Source organism: Linepithema humile, chromosome 3 (genome assembly GCF_040581485.1).
Source record: "Linepithema humile isolate Giens D197 chromosome 3, Lhum_UNIL_v1.0, whole genome shotgun sequence".
Classification (NCBI taxonomy): Eukaryota; Metazoa; Arthropoda; class Insecta; order Hymenoptera; family Formicidae; genus Linepithema; species Linepithema humile.
In genome coordinates this window covers 5,675,824-5,699,362 of record NC_090130.1, presented here as the reverse complement: position 1 = coordinate 5,699,362, position 23,539 = coordinate 5,675,824, and the positions used below count along the sequence as shown (strand labels likewise).

Genomic DNA, 23,539 nt, shown 5'->3' with positions numbered 1-23,539 from the left:
TTTTTTTCAATGCCAGCATTCTGAACAAGTTTATTCGTAATCGCTGCTATGAATTTGCGCATATTTTTTTTTTTTTTACGAGAAATCCGTTTGATCGGACATTCACTTTATTTCTCTCCGCGTTCAACATTAAAAGCGTTCTTTCACAATTTTTTTTCTCCCGTAAACATATCGCGATATATCTGTTTTTCAGAACAGTTTAAGAGCATTCTTTTTTTGCTTCGAAGGATATTTGCGAAGAGAAGTTATGAAAGAGGGAAGGTATCAAAAGGTGTGTTTTTACGGTACGTTTCATGCAATATCAAAGAATGTTATTGCTGTGTTTGCCATTCGATTGCTCAACGTCTCCCATATTTTGCGCTGCGCGGAAATGTCGGCCCGCCCACGTTCTATTTTTCGATTATCGCACCTTAATGTAACGAATGATACATTCCCCCCGAGTGAAACACTAAACGCTCTTGCATTTTCTCGACTCTGCACCGCGCGCTCTTGATATTCACGGTGCGCCGCGCGTTGTCGGATAACGTTATACGTATCACGTTTCCCGCGAACGAACTATCGTGCGATAGATTTATCGGTCGCGCATTTCATTCTCTTGCTCGCCTCCATTCACGCATCTCAAACAAACAGTAATCTTTTTAATTTCTTTTTTTTTTTTTACAATTGCTCCACTCGCGCGCTCGCTGATTTGATCGTCGTGCGATTGATTCCCATAAATATGCATTCCGTGTCTCTTTCGCCATCCGAAAATGCTTTTAGTCCGCGTCACGTTCGTCCGTCGACGCAGCGCCATTCCACAGATAGGCGCAAAGTTTCGCGATGTTTCGCACGGATACGGGGCCATGTTCGCGAACCCTTCTCGCATCCCGCGTCGCGCATCCCAGGGTCGGCGCGTATCCGGCCTTAAGCCCCGGTACGTGACGAGGAGTATTTGCGGGCGCGTTACCAGCTCCCCGCGCGTGATCAGATTACGCGCGTAGCGCGCGCGCGGGCTTTGCAGTCCGAGAACGCGACGATCGGCGTACGTGGAAGCGTTTACGCGAACGATAATCGACTAATTAGCGATGCGTTCCGCTGGAACCTTATCCGGCGCGACGGCTTTTTTTCTCCTTTTTCTCTTTTTCGTTTTCTAAACTCGCGTTCCCTTCGTAACGCGCGGGACTGTCGTCCGTAACGGTGAAAGTGTCGTACAGGCGTAAGCACGGCTAATTGGTAGTCAGCGATAAACTTTAGCCAAATTGTTCGCGAGTTTTCGAACTGCCATAAATTCGCGCCGCTTAATTGGACGCCCTATTCGAGGCTTTATCGGGGAAACTCGCGATGATTCAGTTATATTTATTTTATTTTGAATGATTGCGTTTCGAAAGCTTTTGTCTCTAAATTTTTATCGCCGTGTTTGTCGGTAAATATTTTAGAGAACAATCGCGGGCAATTAACGTGATTCCAGAGATTTCGTAATATACGGAGTCACCGGATGTAGCTGGTCGTAAAAGAATTACTGTCGCGGTTTGTCGCAGCGCTCCGTAGCGAAAAATCATAAAGTAAAATACATCTAGATGAAACGTCGCTGACCCGCTTTCGTTATTTGGACCACAAATGCTGCAGTACCTCTTCTCATGCATATTCTATCGCGATATGGAAATGTCGCGTTAACTCGCACTAATCTTTTTCGCTGCGCTTTGCCGTTACAATAGAACGAACTTACACAGACAACGCATACGCATATGTCACGAAACCATATTATAGCGCGCGTATTATTGCGATCTCCGCTCGTAAACCTCGCATCGCACCGTTTTTTTCCCGTGCATTCCGAAAAAATCCTGGATTTCAGCGGATAGCGGCGAAGTGATTTTTTACTTCGATGAGAAATTCACTCCGCCGAGCATCAATATCTATTAGCCGTAATTGATTTCACTGCGACAAATGAGTTTGGAGAGAAAACAGGTTACGGATAAAGTAGTTTTCTCTCTGTAAATATAAGATTCGCAGGAATCAAAATTGAAATTCGTATTGAATCGGGATGCACTTTTCGCTCGCCGACTACACAGCATCATCCGTATTATGTCCCAGACAGATGCACGCGTCCTGAAAGGAGGAGAGACAGAGAGGAAGAAGAGTAGATAGGGAATGGGGAGAGCCCCACTACGTATGCAAATCCGACTCCGCCCTGAATAAAATATTAACCGACCAATCGAACGAGGAGGTGGGGGGTAGACGGGCACGCGAGTCTCCCTCCGCGAGAGTGCCGCTTTTTTCATTTTCTCCGGTGAATACACTTCCTTTTTTCACTACTTTTTGCGTAGGCATCGCCTTCATATGTACACACGCAAATGTATGCGTGCACACGCATCGCTCGCGCGGGTAGTAAAGATCCTCTCACGAGGCCCCTCCTCCTCTCTCTAGCTCTACTCCGCGTTATCCTCCTTTTCTCCCTCGCTCGCCGCCTGTTCCCCGAGGTCTCTTTAAATCGAAGGCCTCGTTATCTCAGGTTGAACGGATTCTCGTTAGTGAAACTTTAATTATAACCACTCGACGGTGTCCAGATAGCCGTCTCTCCTCGCTCGCCCGAAACGAAGGAGCGCGACAAGTGGACGATGGAGGGACCGAGCCGGAGAAAAAACGGTCATGAAAGCGGATTGACGCTGCTAGAAGCTGTCTGGAGAGCCTTACTAACAATTAACCTTTCTTAGAGAGCACGCCTGCAACGAATACACTTGAAACGTGGCACTTTGCCAGGTGATGCGAAAAAGAAACACGATTAATGGAATAATCTATTCGGAAAAACGAAGAATTTCCCTTATGTTTATTATCTTGCAGCTACATCGTGTAACATGTAATTACAATGTTGTTACGTTGTAAAAAGAGAAACAAAAAGTGCGAATAAACTTTCTATTTAAACAAGACTCTTGTTGCATTTATTGCTACTGAAATGCGACACGCAATGTTTGCAGTGAGTTGAAAATACGTTTTATGCATTGTCTTTCACTCCAAATTATACGAAATTGATGTCACGCAAACTCTCCGAGTTTGACGTTAGCTGCAACGTGACAGCATTCTACCCGCGTTCTCCGCAAATACTTTCCTCTTTCCGACGGACGGCGCGAGACGGCGGTCGAGGACCAATCGCGCCGAGCGCACATCGCGTGAAATTTAATTGCGTCCAGACTCGCGCGTCCGTCGAATTTCCACGGCGGCGGTCACGAGGGACGGGGGGCGGAGAGAGGAGAAGGAAAGTTCGCCCGAGGCGAAAGAGTCGGCGCGGCGCGCCGTGTCGCGTCGCGCCGGCCGAAGCGGCCGCATATCGCGAGGCACCGCTTTTCACCTTTATTTGAGTCCCGTACGACGGGGCACCTGTTTAGCCAGGCGCGAAATTACGTAGTTTCGTGCTCGGGGCTGTACGAACGTCGCGCGCGAGAGAGACGGCGGTCGGGCCGGCACAATCTCTCCTACCTCGAGAAACAAAACTCTATTCCGCTGCGATTCTAACGAGTGACCGTCGCCGTGTCGCTCGATTCCGTGCTGACTGCGACGCTCGCGTGATGGTCACCGTTGCTGGGAAATAAACAAAAAAAAAGAACGATGCCACGCGCCGCGGGTCGATCTCGCTTGTGCAACGTGAGGAAGCAGCTCGTTAGAGGAAGTGCTTTGCCGCGCGTATCATTGTTTTGATTAATTATTAGTGTTCGCGTGTTTTGCACTTCCCGGGTTTTTCGCGCTTCGCCGTCCATGCGGAAAAACGCCACCAAATCCGCGTTACGCGTCAAAGTTAATTAATGCTAATTCCCACGGCCGGCCGATCGCGTTCTCGATGCACCCGAGGGATGACTGTAGCGAAAACAGCGAATATTGCGTGTACTTTTCGGGGCTTTAATAAGTGACAGCGCGCGGAGAGCAAGAAATAATTAACGTCGCCGGCAAATTGCTTTAATCCCGCCGCGAAAATGCAGATGATTATGTTTCACTGAATTAATTAATTTTTATTGAAATAAATTGTCTCGTTGCGCGCTGGTCGTGGGAGTGCCGCATGATTGTATGTTAAATCTGCGAGTGGGAGGCGAGTTGAATAGTGTGCTTAGTACAGGTCGTATATAATTTTTTTTGCTGCAATGGTAACGAAATAATCTCGTTGTAATTAGCGGCTTGAAAAATTGCTCGCCTACTTGCTCATTACTGTCTCTGTAATGTCTTTTCAAATAAAAGTACACGGCCTTATACCCGCAGTGTAATTACGGCAAGAGAAATATTAAACACTTGTCAGAGGGACACCCGCGTTTAACTCATATATCTGTGGGGAGGGTCTAATTATATTTGAATTCCGTTTCCGCAGCACAGCTAATGGCACAATTATTTACGGAGAAAAATGCAAAAGTAAGTTTCCCCGATTTTTCCGCATTTTAATTTTTTGCGCTGTTTTGCTCGTTGTCGCATTACTTTAAGAATTTCATTACATTACATTTTTTTCCATAAAAGTCGCGCGCGCTCTTTTAAGACGTTTAATTATTTCAAGTGCTTCGAGTTTGCTTACTACCGGTATTCCAGGATGATACGTATGAAACTGAAGTGACGCTCCACGTTTCGCGCCTCCCACCTCGAAAGTAGAGTGCTCTTTCCTAATCCGTTTTCATCCACTTTGTCCAAAAAACGATTGGGAGGAGGTGCCGCGCGCTGAGGGTAAGGAGCGTGCATTCGAGCCCCGAGAATCGTTTCCGGTTCTCCCGGGACCGATGACGAGGGCAAATTCTCGAAGAGATTCCCGAAGAGGAACGAACCTAATTCCCCCCGGGCGCGCCTTCCACGGCGAATTGGGTAGTAAAGCGGCAGTAACGGAAGGGGTGAATGAATATAGCCAATGCTGCTCTCCTTCGTCCTGGCGCGGCGTATTCGCTGATAAGGCGGGGCGCGTAAAATCCGCGAGAGTGGCGCTTTCCCGGCGTAGGGAGATGCACCCGGCGTCGTTCGGCACCGTCGCAACGACAATGACGACTCTGTTGCCTGGAAAGAGCGTAGACAGAGTGGAAGGAGGACACGATCTCCAGAAATTACTCTTCCGAACTAGAGTAATAATATCCAGGATCGCGTTCGCCCCCGCGAATACGTCCTCCGGGCGCGCGTTTGACTTTTTGCACGGGCGCGTCGTTAATGCCGGAGTCACGCGACGCACGCGATCGCTCGCCTTAAATCACGATCGAGCGGAACGATCGAAACGCGACGGCACTTTGAGGATTTACGCGCCGTAGCCGTCGACGTAATTTCGTCTTCTCTTCTTTTCCTCCCGCCACGACGGCGAACGCCTCGCGCAATCGTAAAAACGCCGGTTCCGGTTACGCGTAAGCTTGTGCGTCCTACATGAACGACACGATCGCTTCTCATTTCCTTTTTTCTTTTTCCTTTATCTCTCTGCGATCTGTCGTGCGCTCTTACGAGTGAATTAATGGACCGAGCCGAGCGGGTTATCTATCGCGGGAAATCAGGAGTTATTTGCGCGCGCATAACTCTTGCAGCGCGAAATATTTATATTATCGCGCGACGGCGTTGAGAGAATAGTCGTGTAATTGAGGCGAGTTTCTCGCCGGACGGGCGCGTCGTCGTTTTGCTAGTCGTCGATATCTCTCCGGTATTCCTTTTTTCTTCACAGAAGGAATGCACGACTGCGTGCGTGCGTTTCTTCTTATGCTAACCACGTTTGAAGCGCGCGCGCGCGCGCTGGTCGATGAAAGCCGTTGTTTCACGCGCCCGTCAGTAGGAATGAACTTTGGTTCGTTAGGCAACCTATCGTTCCGCAACTTCTCCACGGAGTATATAAAGTTCTCAGTACTGACCAACTTGTATGCCTGTGCAGTTAACTGCACGGCTCCAATTATTCCGCGCACGCTGAGCAACGCGCCGCTCGTTATTATTTGCCTATCTCGTTCTCTTGATTGAATGCCCGCACGTGGTATTCAAACCGTTAGATAGCACTGAAAGTTCTACGAGCGATCCGTCTTTCCGCGCGCACCTTTGAGACCCTCTTTGTCTTGTGTTTGAAAAACGAGACAATACCAGATGTATATCATCGTTACCACACCGTCATAAATTTCCCACGCCATTGTTTATCTTTTTAAGGGCGCGATTTATGCGACCGTACGCGGCGACGAGATAATGATATTTTCTGGCGGTGCTAACTCCTCCGCGAAATCGCAATTCGCCGCGATAAGAATGATAATGTCTTCAAAATGACAGTCGGCGAAGATTAATATCCGGCGCGGTATCATTTGCATCCCAATGACACCGTGAAAGGCGGAAATGGTGCCGATCCAATTGAGTTCGCCGGGGATAAAGCGCGACGCTGATATTGCGCCGGCAGATGAGTCGAGGAAGAAAGAGGACCGGTCGGTCGGTGGGTCGATAGAAAACTGGCTAACTTCTGGCGGAAGGAAGTGGAAACGAACAATGTGTGTAGCTCTCGGCGTTGATTATCGCGGAAAAAGAACGAATTGTATAACAACACGAGGGAGGGAGAGGCGATATTGAAAACACGTGCAAACCCGTAGTATAATTCGCACGCAGCCACAGTCCATTGCAGTTTAGCCAGAAACGCAATTTAAACAAATTGCTGGAGCTGCCAATCTATCCCGCTCTACCCGTCCGGCTACAATCCCGCGTGCGGCGGCTCTTTCGCTCTTTCTCCATTTCTCCCTTTCTCTCTCTCTCTCCCTTACTCTTTCTCGCACGCCAGCGACGACGCACCGACGCAGCGACGCCGGGCGTCGAACGAGGCGCCTTGCTCGATTAATCGAAATCGAAACGAACAGCGCGCTACACGGGACGAGCTAACGGACGTTTATCGCCCGTAGCGCAATAATTCGATTTTCGTCGGTTTTCCCGTTGCGTCGCGCCGCGCCGTTCGGTACCGGTAGTCGTTCATCCGACACGACAAAACTGCGCTCAGAACGGTTTATGGATTTTCACTTGGCACATAGCCACGCCGTGAGTCACGCTGATCGAATTAAAAACTCGGTGACGCTGCGATCCTGGTTTTTTTCGACGGCACGGCTATCATAGCAGTTGTTGCGATTCGCAAAAAAAGGCTTCACAGCGTTTCCGGTGCTAGTGGGAAAAATCGTCGGGTGAAAAAAAAGAAAGGAAGAAAAAAAAAAAAACACGCGTAACTCGATGTACGCCAATCATTTTGGTTTATCGAATTGCGATCGCTGGAGTTATCGAGCGTATCGTTACCGAAGGAAAACACTCTCATATCCGCGATCGTTCCGTTCAGATTGCGAATATTGGAAACAATCTCTAAAGCCGTAATCTCGCGCCCGTGTTTACGGTGTTTATTATTATTCGGTGCCGTGAGCGCGCCGCCGCCGCCGATACGATCGCGACGTATTGATTTTTGACAAAAATATACGCGGTAATTTAAACGACAGATGTCGTTCCCAAGATTATACGGCCGAAATGGCAGCTCATTTTTATGGACGTTTCGACGAACGTGACAGGTGCTGTGCCGTGCATGTATTGCCGTCGCGCTCTATATAGCATCGTGTCAAAACCCAGACGGAAGCGCGACACACGGCTGAGAGTACTTCTCTCCGCGTAGCCAGCTCGTATAACCACAATTATACTACGGTTATACTAGAAATTCGAGGGCAAAAATGGGAAACATTGCGATGATATAGTGCCGATGTATATTGCGCACTGTCTGGTGTACTGGTGGCGAAATCGCGAATTATCGTCGGCTGTTAAGCGCGGAATAATTAATTCGACGCGACCGTTCGGCCGCGCGTAATAATTTTTATTCCGTTTTCAGAACTGGGCTCGCGCACGGCGCGACCTGCGGTAGGGCGGGAAAGGAAAAAAAAGATGGAAGAACCGGGCGCGATGATTTCTGGCCGGGACTGTACCGCCACCACTGGGTGACAACGTAGTTTCCCATGTTTTATGGTCAGTTCCGTGCGCCATGGTATCTGATTGCGTCATAAATCGAACGAGAAACGGCGCGAGGGGTTGCAGCGCCGCGCGCGATACACGACCTACGAGATTTCGCTTGCCGAAATTTAGCGGTCGCGTCCCGCCGTTCCTTTTTTCTCACGCCACAGTCGCGTCCAGCGAGAAATAAAATCTGTAATGTGTAAATACTCGCTGCGAAATAACAAGGTTGCTGGGATTTATTATTTTTAATCCTTTTAATTGCGCCGGTCATTTGAAACGAAACCCATTCGGTGGATGGAAGTTTGTATTGATTAATCAATACTGTAATTGCTGTCTGGCGAGAAGATTTATCTTCGGCAGTATTAATGATTGCACACATTCTCTAATTAATAACTACATTTAATTTATTTTGCCGATTAGTCCTTTCTAATATATCCGAGTGCCAAGTACCGTCACGCGTACGCCGAACTCTGAACTCTCGCGTTTTTTACAGCAATACAAACAATATATTGTTTAGATAGAAATCGCTGCGTCATACGTCTAACGGAATGTAGAATACGTTAATGAAAAATAGTTCTTGCAGATGCACGGTACGTGTACGCTTAAGTGGTACATTTCTCCTGCGGTATCAGGTTCTTGCCCGCTGGCATCTCCACATTTTTCCCGGGTTTACTCGCCGTGCCTCTAACCAACATAACAAGCTTAAACAGCGCATTAATTTTACGTCTTGTTTGGCTTTTATATATTAATACTATTGTAGTTATCATACATCAGTTAATATACTGGTAATAGCGAAGCATAATTTCAAGATTCACGCAAACTTGTTAAATAGCAAAATTTTTCTCTCACGCACTTTTCACGGCGTAAATTATTACGGATTTTGTATAAAGCCTTCCTGCATTTATAATTTGCGTCATTTTACGAATACACAGAATTATGTTTCAAACTTTGTAGTTTCGAATTACACGCATTATTCCGAGCACACAAAACCTACTAGGCCAGTCTCCCTTTAAAAAAAAATACACCGCTACGATACTTACGTTTAGTCGGAGGTTTGTGCATGCGTTCAACGGGTAACAGTTGTTCCATTAAAACGATTTGGTACTCGAGTACGTCGGTGAATCAGCGGGGCTCGGCCCGACTACTCTTTCGCTCTCTCGGCGAGCACTCGAGAGGCTCCGCTTCGTGTAATTAATTCGCCGTGAAATGCTACATTAATTCGTAATGGGCCATGTGTCGTGTGTGCCAGGTACCCTTCTCGCTTACAAGTGTGCCGGATACACCGCGCCCATTAATTGTTTTTCACCGTACGCAAATGCCTTGCACGATCCCCGACGGATCATTGGATCGCCCTTCGCGCGGCCCTCACTCCTTTCACCTCTCTCGGACCCTCGGCCGCTTGCATTCGACATTGACGCGATTAATGGTAGCGAATGATGCAATGAACTTTAGAACTTTTGTGCTTCGCATACGTTTCGGCGAAGCTCACGCGCGGCGTCACGACTCATTTGTCAATCCAGCAGCGACATGGCGAAGACTCATTCTTATGGCCATGTGGGCCTGCGGTTGTTCCTCTGTGACTGTTCGACTGCGACGAGTAAGTCGTGAAGAAAGAAAAACGAATAAATGATCAAGAGGAGAAAGCGGGCTTGCTCGGGACGACGTTTAAATTAGCGGTTCAGACTGGCGCGACTCGCCGGTCCGGCGAGGGGCGGCGCGGCCCCGATCGTCGAGTTTCCAAGTTTCTCTGGCGGCGCGCACATCCAAGGGGCAGTTACATTGTACGCCGCCGTTTAATCACGTTTTTTACAGCTTCTCGAAAACCTTTTTACGCGACGAGAAGTGAGAAGCGGGACGAAGAGAGGGCGATCTCGGCTACCTCGAAACGAATAAACTTTGTTTCTTCTTCCGTAGCCGGCAGATGGGACGGGGACGGGGAAGAAGGAGCAACGAAGTAGCAGAGAGTAATCGCGGAGCGGCGCGAGCGGGGTCTCGAACTTCGAAACGAGAGACACGTCGTCCCGTTCGTTTTTTTTTCCCTCCCCCTTTTTTTCTGCCGTAATTTTCCTCGGCCATTCTCGTGAAACTTTCACCTCCGAAGTGCCGAACGCGTCGCACCGACGTCCTCGTCGTCGGCGTCGCTGTCGCTTAGCGGCAGCGGTAATGGTCGTCGCCGCGTAAAAACTCCGTCCTGCCCGGACGTGACACGACACTTTTCACCGTCTTCCCGGTTGCATCGGCAGCCGTCTCGGGTTTTTCGCGCGTATCTCCTACTCTCGCTTTCCACTCGGATATTCCGGCTTGCGCGTGATCGCCGTTCCCACGGGAACCCTCCTACTTGCTGTATGCGCGCGTACGAAAGGAGTAGTGCTTACCCGCGCGCCGTTCGAACCGGTTACGACGTTAGGTCGGAGGTCGTACGGAGCTCTCTTTCCTCCCTTCCCCCCTCCCCCCTCCCCCTCCTCCCTGCGATCCGAGAGCACTCGGATACCGCCGAGTTCTCGGAGTGGGTCGGTCGGTGCCTGCCCTATCATTGTTGCGACTTTACGAATATTTATCGTCGTTGCGCGCGGTCGAATCGCGCGATAAAGGTCCCGGGGTTTGCGCAACGTTAACATATTGAGCAAGCCGGTCCTTAACTCACGAAGAGTACGGCTTGGAAGTATTTAATTCGAAGTATAACACGAATTCACGATCGCGCGCGTCGAATTGAAAATCTCAAGAGCTTATATAATACTTTCGATTTTTATTAATCTTTTTTATTGAAATGCGAAGAATATGCGTTCTCTCAACTGGAATAATTACATTTGACAAAGCATCGAAAGACGATTGAAACTTTTTACTTCCACGAAACTGTCTCGTCTGTGCGAACTGCGTAACTCGAGACAATCCGCGTAGCGTGTGAGCTCCACGGCAGCTGGCATTGTAGGAGCGCGCGAATCACAACTGATTGTCTGTCTGTCACTTGACGAGGCGAGATCTACGACGAGACGCGCGCGTTTGGGGGACTCGATCAACGATGAGCGACGGCGAAACCGGCTCCGCGAGAGCATCGCCGACGAATTACTTGGAATTTTCGCCGGGGACAGATTTCACGGTCTGCCTGAGATGTTCGAAAGTTTGGAGACACTGAAGCAGCAGCAGCAGCAGCGACGGCGGCGGCGGCAGCAGCAGCATCAGCGGTGGCAGCAAAGCGGCCGTAGCCGGAAAGTAAGAGATGGAGGAGACAGATAGAGAAGATGGATAGACAGATAGGGGGAAGATAGCGCGAGAAAGATGGAAGTTCGTAGGGCAAAGTTTCTCTTAATAACTATGCCGCGTAGATTGGCAATCGAGGCGTGAACGCGAGATACGGATTAAAGGGAGAACTTTGCTTCGGCTCTCCCGCGTGAACAAATTCTAGGAGGGTTGGGTGTTTTTCGTCATCCCGCAGGAAAACGGCGGGCGGCATGCGAGTGCCAAGCAAAGCAGAGAAGTGAGAATTCTGGAAAAAAGAGACGAAAGAAATTATTGCATCGAGAACGGTAATTTAGCCTCGGACTAATATCATAAATACGGAAAGCTAGGTAATAACTCAAGTCCCTTCCGCGGAGAAATCTCGTCTTATGAAACCGGTCGTGATGAGGATCGCCCCGTTGTATCTCGGAGACCGCGAGAAAGACACGCATTATGTAAAAATACGTATTTTGCATTTTGATTATACGAGTTCTCTCCTGAATTATCTGAATTAACGGTTCGATTTATGTAGTCAGCTTCACACCGATCGTGGTGATGAAAAAAAGTGTTGCGATAAAAATTAGCGGCGAAGAAAAAATGTGTATTAAATAAAAATTTGCTTTGATAACTTTTGGAAGACAAACTCGCTGGTTTCTGCGTGGGAGGGCTGCTGCATGCGACAGATCGTTAAAAAGTTGGGTTCTCCCCCCTTCCCCCGCATGAAATAATCTGGAATCTCGTTGAAATCGGCCAGAGAACGTTTCATATACCTAGCGTGCCGAGCCACCCAATCAACGGCGCAGCAACAAGCCAGTTCCAGATATCCGAGTGTAGCAATTACATACGTCGCGTTGCGAGCACAATGGAAATTCGCCAGACTGTTTGAAATTCGAATTACCGCATGGATATCTTGACGCGGGAGTTGCACGCGTCGGGTTATATCAAAACTCAGACATGCGCGTTTCCCCAGCGTGTGTATATTGAACCGCGATTTATAGATTTTGAATCGCGCAAATGAAAAGCAAACAATTTTTTATCAACAAATTTCATGCATGTTCACGAAAAAAACACACATTCTTCATTCGTATTAAACATACGTTTTTTTCAATTTTTCACAGTTTTGCAAAAGCTTGGCTAAATATAATATCTACTTCAATCAGACGGCTTGCGTAACATTATTCTCTACTTTATAAAATAATGTCGTAGCGATAAAAGTAAATTTTCAACGACTTGTACGAAGTGAATTTGTTCCATCGTTATTACAGCTGACTAAGAATGCCATTACTACTTTATCGCAAGGAAACGGTCGAATGGGATTACAAAGAATCGCTGGCGAAAGCACCGTGGATTGTTACATACGAAAGTTTCACGAGCAATAAAAGATAGTGGATGATATAAAGGAATCAATCGTCGGCGAACTGTTCGGTCAGAACATTTTGAATATTGCTTGGAAAGAGCTGTCATATATCGGTTTCCGTGCGGTGCAAAAAATCGCCAATTTTTATGATGAAATCATCGTTTTTGTGGGAACCACATTTTTACCGGCGGTGTGAAAAATCGAAAAAAAAAATCGGGATTCGCTTGTTGGACACACAACTACGCCGATCAAAGCTCATCAGAGAGTGCTGTAAAACGGGTATTGGTGTTATAAAACCAGAATTGTTGGGGGAGAATTTTGACGGGGTCGGACGCCCGCGTCTCTGGCGCCAGCCCGGAAACTGCTGTGTTTATATCGGCAATTAACAAGTTCGCGTACATTTGGGTAAGTCCCCTCTCGTTCGTGGTGTACTAACGATTGCGAGGGGGTTGCTAGTTACGGTACGAAATTTCGTAAAAGTCAGCGAGACGATAATACAATGCTGTTGGACCATTATATCTTTTACGAATATGAAATTAAGTATACGAACGACTCTACACACTGTAGTATATTTTTTTAATTGCAAATTGTGAAACTTTAATGAAATTGCAGAATAACTTCAAGGCAACCGTAAACTTTCATATTCAGCTTAACTGTAGAAAAAATTCCCAATCATTTATTTTCTTGATTGATATGCAGAAATAAATTTAAAAAAATGTATCTCGGTAAATTTTTGCAGGCCATCTATTAAATTATAGTATAATCTAAGTTATGATATACCGGCGGCAACCAGTTTTAAATCTCTTTTTCTTGATTCTTTCTTGAAACGCAGCGGTTTCATTTAATTAAAGTTCTACTTTTAATCTACTATCTTACATCATTTTTGCCTCTTTGTCCCGGTGTAATTAATGAAGCGTCGCCGGCAGAGCCGCCGCTACATATTTCACCGATATCTAGCGCGGCAAAAGACAATAATATCGCCGCCGTGTCTCACATCGTCACAGCAAAACGGAAGGTAGTCGGAGAATTGGGAGGGGTATTTCGAACCCCTGCTATTTTTTGCATTCGACGTGAGCTCCGATCCGTGACGAAATCTCATTTCTTTCCGCGAGACGCGATTTCGATATGTTCGCGCTGAGACGGGAAAGAAAGCGAGACGGAGAGAGCGAGCGAGCGAGCGCATCCTCCCTCGGATTGAAAGGTCAATATTTGACAAGAAGGTGACGGCCGTGTACGAAGGGGTGTCAGGCAGAATGTCGGGCGAAAAAAGATCGTGTAGGACGGCCATAATATTCGAGCAAAGCGCAATACGTATTTTCCGAACGCTGTTATTTTTCGGCTGACGCGCGAATATCTTGCCCGCAGAAATCTGGCAGACGGGGGAGATTAGGAAGTTACTTTTTCGTTCCGAGAGAACGCGAAATCATGGGTCTAAGGGTCGGACGCGGAGAATCCCGAGCGGACAGAAACGTAATTGCTCGCCGAGTCGTTCATGCGCGAATCTTTTTGATATGCTCGCCAGCTCTGATTGCGAATGTGATTTTCCCGGAAAGCAGATTACGGATTAAGTTCATTCCGCTCTGGAGGTCCAGATAGAGCGGGCTACGCCGATTTTGGCGAACACCCGCCACTTTCGTTAATCGCACGAGGACAGCGGTTCTGCTTTTTACGGTTTAAATGTAGGTGATCGTCGCGTATTGCGTAATCGAGCGAAATTGTTTAGCTGACTGTTTTTACTTTGATTTTATGAATGTTCCAATAACTTTTTTTTTGCCGTAATTTAAATATTTTCGACGTATTTCACCGATGTATTTTGGCTTGCTTTTCAATACGGCGACAATCTTACACGGAATGTGGTACAAATATCAACTTTATTCGCGCGTTCTGCGCACATGACAGATATCAGAAAACTGAAATCTCGCAGCTTTTTTTTTTTTTTTTGTAAAGAGAACGCATTGGCGCCGTCACATTCGCAATGGGTCCCTACGACGGAGTCGTCCTTCGATTTCCATGACAACGAACGTGAGGTTGAATGCACGTCGTTTAGGGGCGATCGACAGGCCTCTGGCCTCTCCATATTCAACAAGCGAAATTCCCGGCCTCTCCGTCACTACGACGATCTATCGTCAGCTCCTTAACGTCGATCCCGAAGTACCGGCGCTGCGCCGGGTGGCGGCTTTGTTGTCACGACAATAGCCTCACAGGAGTCCCACTTCGTTTCCAGGTACATGCGAATTATTTTGTATGCTGCGGAAGATTATTGCCTCGGATGTCATTCGCGCCGAGAATTTATTAAAAATTTAATTATGGCGCTAGCAGTGCAACGCGTTCAGGAATGTCAATCGGTATTTAAATACTTTTTATCAGTTAGTAGCTTATTATTTTTTTAAATTTTAATTATTATCAACAATGGAGATAACAAAAGGCTAAAATTTCCATTTTATTGGAAAGAAGCTTTTATTTTTCAGAGACAAACTAAAAAATTATTTTTTTTAATTAACAGCTTATTTCGATATTTTTATTCAATTGCAAGAAATAGATAGCTAGAACTTCGTTCATCGACACTCCGGCGTGGCGTCGAACGTGCAGGAACGAGACAAAGATATTCTTGGCGGTTGTACGCGGATGCGAGTACAACACGTAAAATGAAAACACGTGCGATGCCCGATGTTATCGTCTCTTGGCGCCGCACTCGAGAACCTCCTCCTTGGTCGGTCTAACGGAAGTCCGCCGCGAGAAATTTAATTCGAACCACACGTTGTCTTCAAAGCGTCCTGTAGATTGCCACCTCGTGTATGAAATCGTTCCTTTAAGCTTAGAGCTCGTCTGTTCGTCTCCATCGCCTAACTTCCGTTTCAGATAGCGCGTGACACACACATGTCCGCGTCTTAATTAAGAACATTCCTTCGCATGTAGCATTCGTGAGCGTTTAGCGCCTCTCTTTATCAAAATATTATATAATTAAAAGTGTATTCAAAGATGCATTTATTGCGCCTTTCCCGTGCACCGAATTGACAAAAATCAGTCTACATTTACTTCTTGCTTTACAACGTTTTTAATAATGAATGAGAGAATGAACACTCGATTTATTCCGAGCGAAACTCTTGCGCTAACCGAGCGAGCAAGGAATTAATCATTTGACTCGCCCGATCAAAACGAATAATCGGTCGCGTAACTGGCCAACCAAAACGAGCAAGTGTCCGTTCGATTAATCCGCCAAAACGAGTAAACGAACAACGGTTTGATCGATTTACCTTTTATACGTTTGTTGGATTGCTCGGCCGCGCGTGACGCGCGCGCGGTTCTATATCCAACGAAAACACTCATCCTGTTAAACGCTATAAATCGAGAAACGTGGATGGCGTCGCCAGAAATTTATCGAACGCCGCCGGTCATTCGCAGCAGTGTTACCGGCAGCGTGGGTCTTTCCCGTTTTTTCGCGATCGGTTACACATAAACGTAATGAATCTTCGATCTTCCGTGAAACGAGCGCGCGGGTCTCGCCGACCGGAGCCGCTCAATGCGGCTCGTTAACGCGTCTCTTAATCACGATCGTCTCGCGGACAATGAGCTCAATCGGCGGAAAAAGTGGTCGGCCGTGGCGGCAAATATAAATCTTCGGTGTCAGAAACAATGCGATGCGATATACGAGACGGAAAGAGGCGCGGGTTCGCCCACGCGACTCTCGGACCGTCGATACTCATTCGGACCGTCGTCCGCCGTCCTCCTCTCGTTCGCGCTTCTTTATTTTTTTTCACTCCTTCGCTATCTCATCGGACAAAGAGAGACGGAACTGATGGCAGCGCGAGAAAAGAGAGAGATAGAAAGACGGAAAAATTGCCGGTGATCAATTTTGGCATGCCAATAAAAAATGTGCGAGTGAGCACCTACAGTTTTTTTCTGCCTGCATGTGACTCGTGAGAAAAATGCTACCTTCAACCGATATGCGCGGCACGAGGTGAAAATATTGTGCTCTGTCAAGTGATTCACTCTATTTAAATGCAAGGATAATTATTTTGAAAAAAAAAGAAAATAAATTGAAATAAACAATTGGGGTGAAATTATCGTGGTGCAAAAACGTTATCATCGCATTGAGCTTTTCTTGCCATTATAGTGTTATTGATTTCTACTTGTATTGCAATGCACGACACTGTTAAGCGCAAGACTCCGAAATTCTCTTTCGATGGGCACAAGTGAAAGTAGATCGATAATCGATACGTTGAATTGCGGGCCAGGACGTTCTCTCTAGGTGAAATTGAATTGTGAACCGCCGGTGTAATTGGCTCGAATCAAGGCGCGTATCCCCCTTTCGGCCCGAGGGGGCGGATAAGGAGCGATTAGGGCAGAGGAAGAGGACACGGAAGTGAGGACGTGTATGTGCACCCTCGAGCGTGCTCATACACCCCTCGGGATACGCGTGTTAGTGGCGCGGGAGGAGAAAGAGAGAGGGCCACTCTTCGGGCAGGCCTGTGTAGCGAGGAGACAGGAAGAATTTCATGCTCTGCGAAGCAGGAGACTCTACCCGAGGGATTACCTCCAATTGATCCGGCCCTGCTGCCTCCTTTCCCGCTCCTCGATAGATCCTTCTATCGTTCTTCCGTTCACTCCCCCTATCCTCCTCCCCCGATCGCTTTGCACATACATATAGACTGTTGAGGCGAAGGAAAAGCTGGCGGATGAGAAGAGAACGCGCATCTATCCCTCTTTCCGTTTCTTCCTTTCTCGTGCTCTTCTCCCTTCTTCCGTGCCTCCTTTTTCCCCAGCGCATCGTCCTCCCTCCTGGCCATTGTTCGCGCGGGAAACCAATAGCGGGAAATACATCGTTAGGAAGTGACAGGAAGGAAGGAAGGAAGGAAGAACCGCGGCATAGTAACGACTCTCCGTTCGCGCGCGAGAGCGTTCTTTGTGCTGGGGCTGCTCTTTCGGCGGGGGAGAGCGCGACGGCGGGGACGAAGCGGCGGGAGGATGCTCGATCACGCCTGATTTCTTCTTTCCACGATGGCCCGGCGGCGTCTCTCTCGCCTCATGCTTCATCTCCGCAACCGCGAGGAGAGAAGTCGCCTTGAGACTTCGGTCTCCAGAGACTCGCCGCTATGAGCGCGAAGACCGGAAGACTCTGTCACTTCTCACTACTTTTCCTTCCCGTTTCGCTTCTCTTCCCGTGCACTCTCTTTACATCGGTCCTCTCGCGCCAATTAAAAGAAGTGACTCTCTATTCTCACGCCCGACAAGGCGAAGACCCCTCGGGGTAAGCGGAGTGCGTTGACAAAGTGACAATTACGCGGCACGCATGCACGAGTGCTGGCGGACGAGGGGGGGAGGCGAAAGGAAGGGATGGTCTCAAACCCCCCCGTGTATTTCGTAGTCACGTGCGGTCTCGTGTTACATTTTCATTCGGCTAATTGCCTTTTCATCGAATCCCCGCGCCGCCACCACGAGCCACCCGCGGCACGGCTTAACGCCCGTCTCTCCTTCCTTCTCCCGCGTATTCTCTTTGCCGTTGACGAGGCTACAACGAGGCTCAAATCACACGACCCGCAGGGACGTGACCCTGATCGCCGGGTATTGGCGCAAATTGGAAGCTCCCCTCGGATCTAAATTGCGCAATGCTTACGTTAAAATGTCAGAAAAAGCGCTGTTTGCTCTTTGGAAAAAAAGATGCAACATGACGCGACAAAAAAAATGTTTTCGATGTATTTTATGAAGATAGTAAGATATATTTAAATATCGACAATGCGCTAGTTTTTAAAACGTCTATATTTTATATTTTTGGAAATGGACTTTCTTGAATATTTATTATAAAATCAGATATATTTTTGATACATTTTTATAGTTATTTTATTCTATAGAAAATATGCTAGATATGTCATCACCTTATTTTGTATGTCGGATGACTGATTAAGTCTTTTAGTGCTCCCTGCGAGGTCTCGGTTCAGCTCAATTGGTTCCTAAAGACTTTTAATAGCGGTGCCTCTAGGGACCTCGGTTCTCGGCGCAAATTGGTTGTTTCCCCATCGAAATCAGCACTATTTCTCGATAATGAGGACGTGATATATGTCATGTTCAAATGCCCTTATTTTCCCGGACATTGAATCATAAAAACGTGTCTGCATCCATTAATATTTACAACCTCTCTTAAAAAAAACGTGTTACTATCTCGATTATTTCCATCATTTTTATATTATTTTCAATTCATCTAATACTGATGTTTATTGCATTAAAATTTTATATTTCAAACAAAGAAATAATCTAGAATTTTATAATATAAGATTTCAATGCTTCTAAGATTTCAGGCCTGTCAAATAACATGATATAAGATTCTGAAGTATAAAAATGAATAAAATTTATATTTTATTCAATTTTAGACATTGGAATTTTATACTATATTATTTTATATTATAATTAGTTGTATTTTCTTTTTATATTATATTTGATATTTTTAAGGCTAAATAGCGCACGTGTAGCGTTCGTAATGTTATGTTTTAGTGAATTAAGAAAAATATTGTTATATTATTTAATACATATGTATTTTATTAAATACACATGTGACTTTATTTTTAATGCAGACTGTTTATTTAAATTGATAATGCTCCGAATGCGGCGTAAAAATGTGCGGCTATGAAAACAATAATATTTTAATAACATAATTTTAAAGAAGCATAAACTCTGATGTATAAGATTGCTATTTAATTTCAAGAATCAGCACGGCAAAGACAAACACCAAGCAATGTATAACTGATGTTCGATCAGACTCGAGCGAGAGCATGATTGGTCTTTGGGGCGCGGGAAAGAAAGCAATTGTAAATGGAGCGCCTCGCGGGACGTAACGAGACGACTAACAATTCGAAGGAGCGTGTATGCGGAACAGCCGGCGCACATCGAAGGCTTCATCTCTAATTCAGTTGAACCGCAGATGATCAAAGAACGAAAAACACGTCTACCGCCCGCCGTCGTATGGTTTCGGGCGATCGAGACGCGGTTGCGCTCTGCGGACATTGCGAAAAGAGACATTTTCAGCAAATGAGAAGCGACGAAAGATCCGAAAGAAAAACACGAAAATAAGTGAGAGACGAATGCGAAAGAATGAGGGAGGAGAACATCTTCTTTCTGCGAGAATCTTCGACGTTGGCAAAGTGAACGGCGATTCGTCGTCGCCCGTCCCTTTCTGCCGGTGCAGTTTATTCAACTTCTTTATTTCAAGTGGACTCGATTATTTTCTCATTTCGCCAAATGTTTGGAGCGCCTCGTCGCCGTGTTGGCCGAGTGCCAAGACAATTTCGGCGTGAGAAGGATCATTTCGCGGCGGATAATAAGTGCAATCTTAATCCCTCCATCGCCGATGCAGCTCGATATCTTAATTGAGAATCTGTGAAAGAAGTTTGATATACGGGAATGAATTAAGAATGTATGCTGAATATATCTCTTCTGAGAACCGCACGCTTTTATGTTGCTGGCAGCATAAGATAAGACGAAGTAGCACTCTTTTTTATCGTGCTTTTTTTAGACATATGCGGTGATTTAAATTGGAAAACTGTGATCTCTTGCTACACGATTTTATGAAAATATATAAACTACGTTGATGACATGTTTATTTAGTTATTAGACCAGTATACATTATTGCGTGCGTAAAATTTTTTTTCTTTTGATAAATAATGTTATTAAAAATTCTTTATTAAATTCTGCATTTACAAAGTAACATTTACTATAGCGATAATGACGATAATTAATAGGAGTGATATCGAGATAAAATCATAAGATATATTGCACAAAAATAACAGTGAAAGGTAAAACGAGAATTCCACATAAAGCGCGGCAAAACGAATTACAGTTTGTTAGTTTACGTGACCGGCTTCGAGAATTTATAGTAGGTTGAAGCGGGTCAAGTCGGAGTCTATACATATAATCGAAGCCATTCGAAGCTATCGCGATGACGTCGGAATATGGTTCAAAAAATAGCCCTCACGCGGCGTGAAATATATTAGTCGATACTTTACCGTAGCTTATTAGAGAGCGCGACCGGAAATGTAATCCCCTCTCCGGCGGAGAACAAATCTCCGTGGCAAAAAACGAATCCGTGATTATCGTAACGATCTCTTCGTTTCCTCGTTCGGCGGACACGCGGAGAGCGCACCCGGCGCGACATTCCACATCCCGAGCACGTATATAGAGTCGAATTTATTCGCGAGCGGAGTTACGCCATTGGACGCCGGGAAAGCATTATTTACCTTGGTAATTACAGCGAGGCCAGTTCCACGCCGGTGGCTCGCGGGCCACAAATTATCGAGTGCAAGCTTTCGTTGTTTCGGCGGCGCGCAAGGGCGTGCCGGCCGGACGAGGATCGTTAAATCCTCTTTACAATCCGCCATAACTTTTCGCAAACCTGACCAAGGTCGGTCGCGGCTACGTAGATCTCCTTGGCGACGACATCATGTCGCCAAACTGGAATAAACTTCCCGCATGTTGCCTGCGCTTCCTTGCGCTTTGGCGATTCTCGGCTTTTATGCGCACCGGTTTCTCTTACGACCGTTAATTGCCGTTCGACGCACGAAAGCGGTAAATTACGTACGATGTCAGATGTAGCCTCCTGTACAACATAATTAGATTCGAAATATATAAATATCACATATACGTTGCACGATTGCTTTCATCCGATCGGATATTAATTTTCTCCTGTGATCATTATTATTAATTTTAGGATAATGTCTTTGAAGATGTCGAGACCCGACGTCTTTCAACAATTGAATTCGGTTTAGAGATACGGTTAATTAAGCAACATTCTTCCTAAAAAGAATATAAAATAGTTTCAATGAGTTTAATAAATAATATTTTATCATTGATTTTAATTCACTGCAAACTGTGTTTTTTTTTTTTTTTAATATATTCTAGATATCTAAAACTTTAACTTCTTTTAATTTTTCGATGTTCTTTTTTTTCAGCCTCCGGCACTCGCAACTTCGCTCTCGGATTTTCCACCGCAATATCGATACATATTATTAACAAGGTAAGGGATAGTATCACATAATCCGATTTCGCGCGGTCCGCTACCGCACCGTCGCGTCCCCCGAAAAGTCTCTCGGCGAAGGTGGAACTCGCGCGCGGTGTGTCGGCTTAAAGAAATCTTAGCCGACGGCTCGCCGCCAATCCCCTAGGAGCGTACGCGCCCGCAGGAAGACCCACGCGAGCGATCGCGCCCGCTTTCTTGCGTGCAATCTCGGAGGTAACCGGAGTGAATGACTGCGGTCACCGAGACGTACCCTCGCGAGATGCGAGGGAAGTCTTACGAAGTCTCGTCTTAAGCCTCTCCTGCCCGTTAACGAGCCACGAACCAAGAAACAGCTAGTCGGTAATTGGATCGGCTGATCGACTCCTTTATGCACGCGGCCGAGCAATGCGGTCTTCCTCAAAACCGCCGGGCCGTATACACCGTGCAAGACGAGGCGGAAGGTCACGGTAACGTTATTAACCCGTAATCGAGCTTCGGGCAAACAATGAGGCGGTTTAGTCAAGTCGGTGCCCTCGCGATCGTGCCCTCCGGCACCTCCGGACGCGGCCCCTCCACGAGCCGTCAAACTTCGTCGCCCCTCGCAAGAAGTTGCGTAAACTTCTCGTGTCTGATCGGAGAAACCGGGTCTCTCTGTGAGTGACTTAATGGGTTTTTTAAATATTTACGCGCCCATCATCGTGTATCGGGTCGCGAAAAAGAAAATAAAGTCACCTCAAAGGCAGGAATGAGATTGGGGCGGGATTGGATGCGCGTGATTTAATCATGATGTTTTCTTCATTTCGCGTCGCGAAAAGTCTGCGATAATAACGCGGAACATATTTCTCCGTGTATTGCGATAAAGGAACGAAGCACTCAAACTTTTGCTCAGCTTCACCAGCAGAAATTGCAATGTATGGATTTTCGTGTGTGGTAACAACGTTTCGAAGGCATCTATTCGTCCCTTAATTAGGTGGATTCTTCGGAATTTGCCTATTAATTAGGTAAGGTTCGTTAGAACTTGCGCCAGTTGGAAGGAATTTGGCAATCGTCAGCGGAAAAGGCGCAAAAGCAATGGAGAAATTACTATAATGATCGATGTTACGGAGTCTGGGAATGGAAGGGAGCACGCAAATTTATGGGAAAAGTTTTGCAGTCCTTGCGCGCTTTATGAAATGACGTTGGCGTAACTCTCGAGAGAGAAACATTTTAAAAACTGAAAAGTAAGGATAACGTTGGCCTTGGTAAGGATGATGGTGGATATATATTTTAAAGTAATTACGCTTATACCGCGAAGATAACGTGAAAGTAGAGCGGTCTTTATTTACTTTTCCTCTTGAAGCGGATTAAATATATATCAAGCGATGCACCGTTATGACGACATGATAAATATTTAATTATTAATTAATATTTAAATTTTCTGCCAAATTTTTGTAATTTCTCGCGGATGTATTTCGGCCGAAAGTGTATCTGCTGATATGTCAATACTCGCGTAAAAGTTCGTCGCATAAATAGTATTTAAAACACTTTCGTGGCTATATCATTGCTTTAATAACGTCACGCTCACCAGCAATGGCAATAAAGAGTTTGAAATATTGCGCCGCGAATTCCTACGCCGCGTCGTGCCGCAATTTTTCTCGTTAACGCGGGCAAGGTATGACATAACGAGATTTCGCTATCGGCTTTGAACAGAGATCGGCGCGAGAAGTGAACTCGCTGGAAACATCATGGAGGAACGGCGGTAGTGATGAGCCAGCGCCGAAGGGATTTCCATAACCGAGTCGACCGGACGCGGAGCTGTCTTGTCGACCGAGCTGTCGCTGCAACCGGTGCAAGCGTATTCGATTTTCACGGGTCACATCGCCGGAAACTTATTATTCTCCGGTAGAAAGGACAGCACGTGAGAGAGAGAGAGAGAGAGAAAGGGAGAAGACGTGCGGAAATAGGAAGAGAGAGCGAGAGAGAGAGGGAAAGAGAAACAAGGATGACCCGCGATGCATGGAATCGAGAGACAAAGAGTGAGAGAGCCCCGATACGCCGCCGACTGCGGGCGTACGTTTCGCAAATAAACTCAC

The 23,539-nt window shown here is 46.5% G+C and overlaps 1 protein-coding gene across 5 annotated transcripts in view; it reads left to right on the top strand.

The window, feature by feature from the left end:
* LOC136998542 (uncharacterized) overlaps positions 1–23,539 on the top strand; it is a 236,027-nt gene that overhangs the window by 204,233 nt on the left and 8,255 nt on the right. For 3 of the 5 annotated variants that reach the window (XR_010889119.1, XR_010889116.1, XR_010889118.1), the window contains one exon: positions 21,421–21,485. The gene's annotated coding sequence lies outside the window, so the exon portion shown is untranslated. Of the gene's footprint in view, positions 1–21,420; positions 22,197–23,539 lie in introns of those variants that run through there. The other 2 variants (XR_010889117.1, XM_067351334.1) reach the window with 1 other exon arrangement.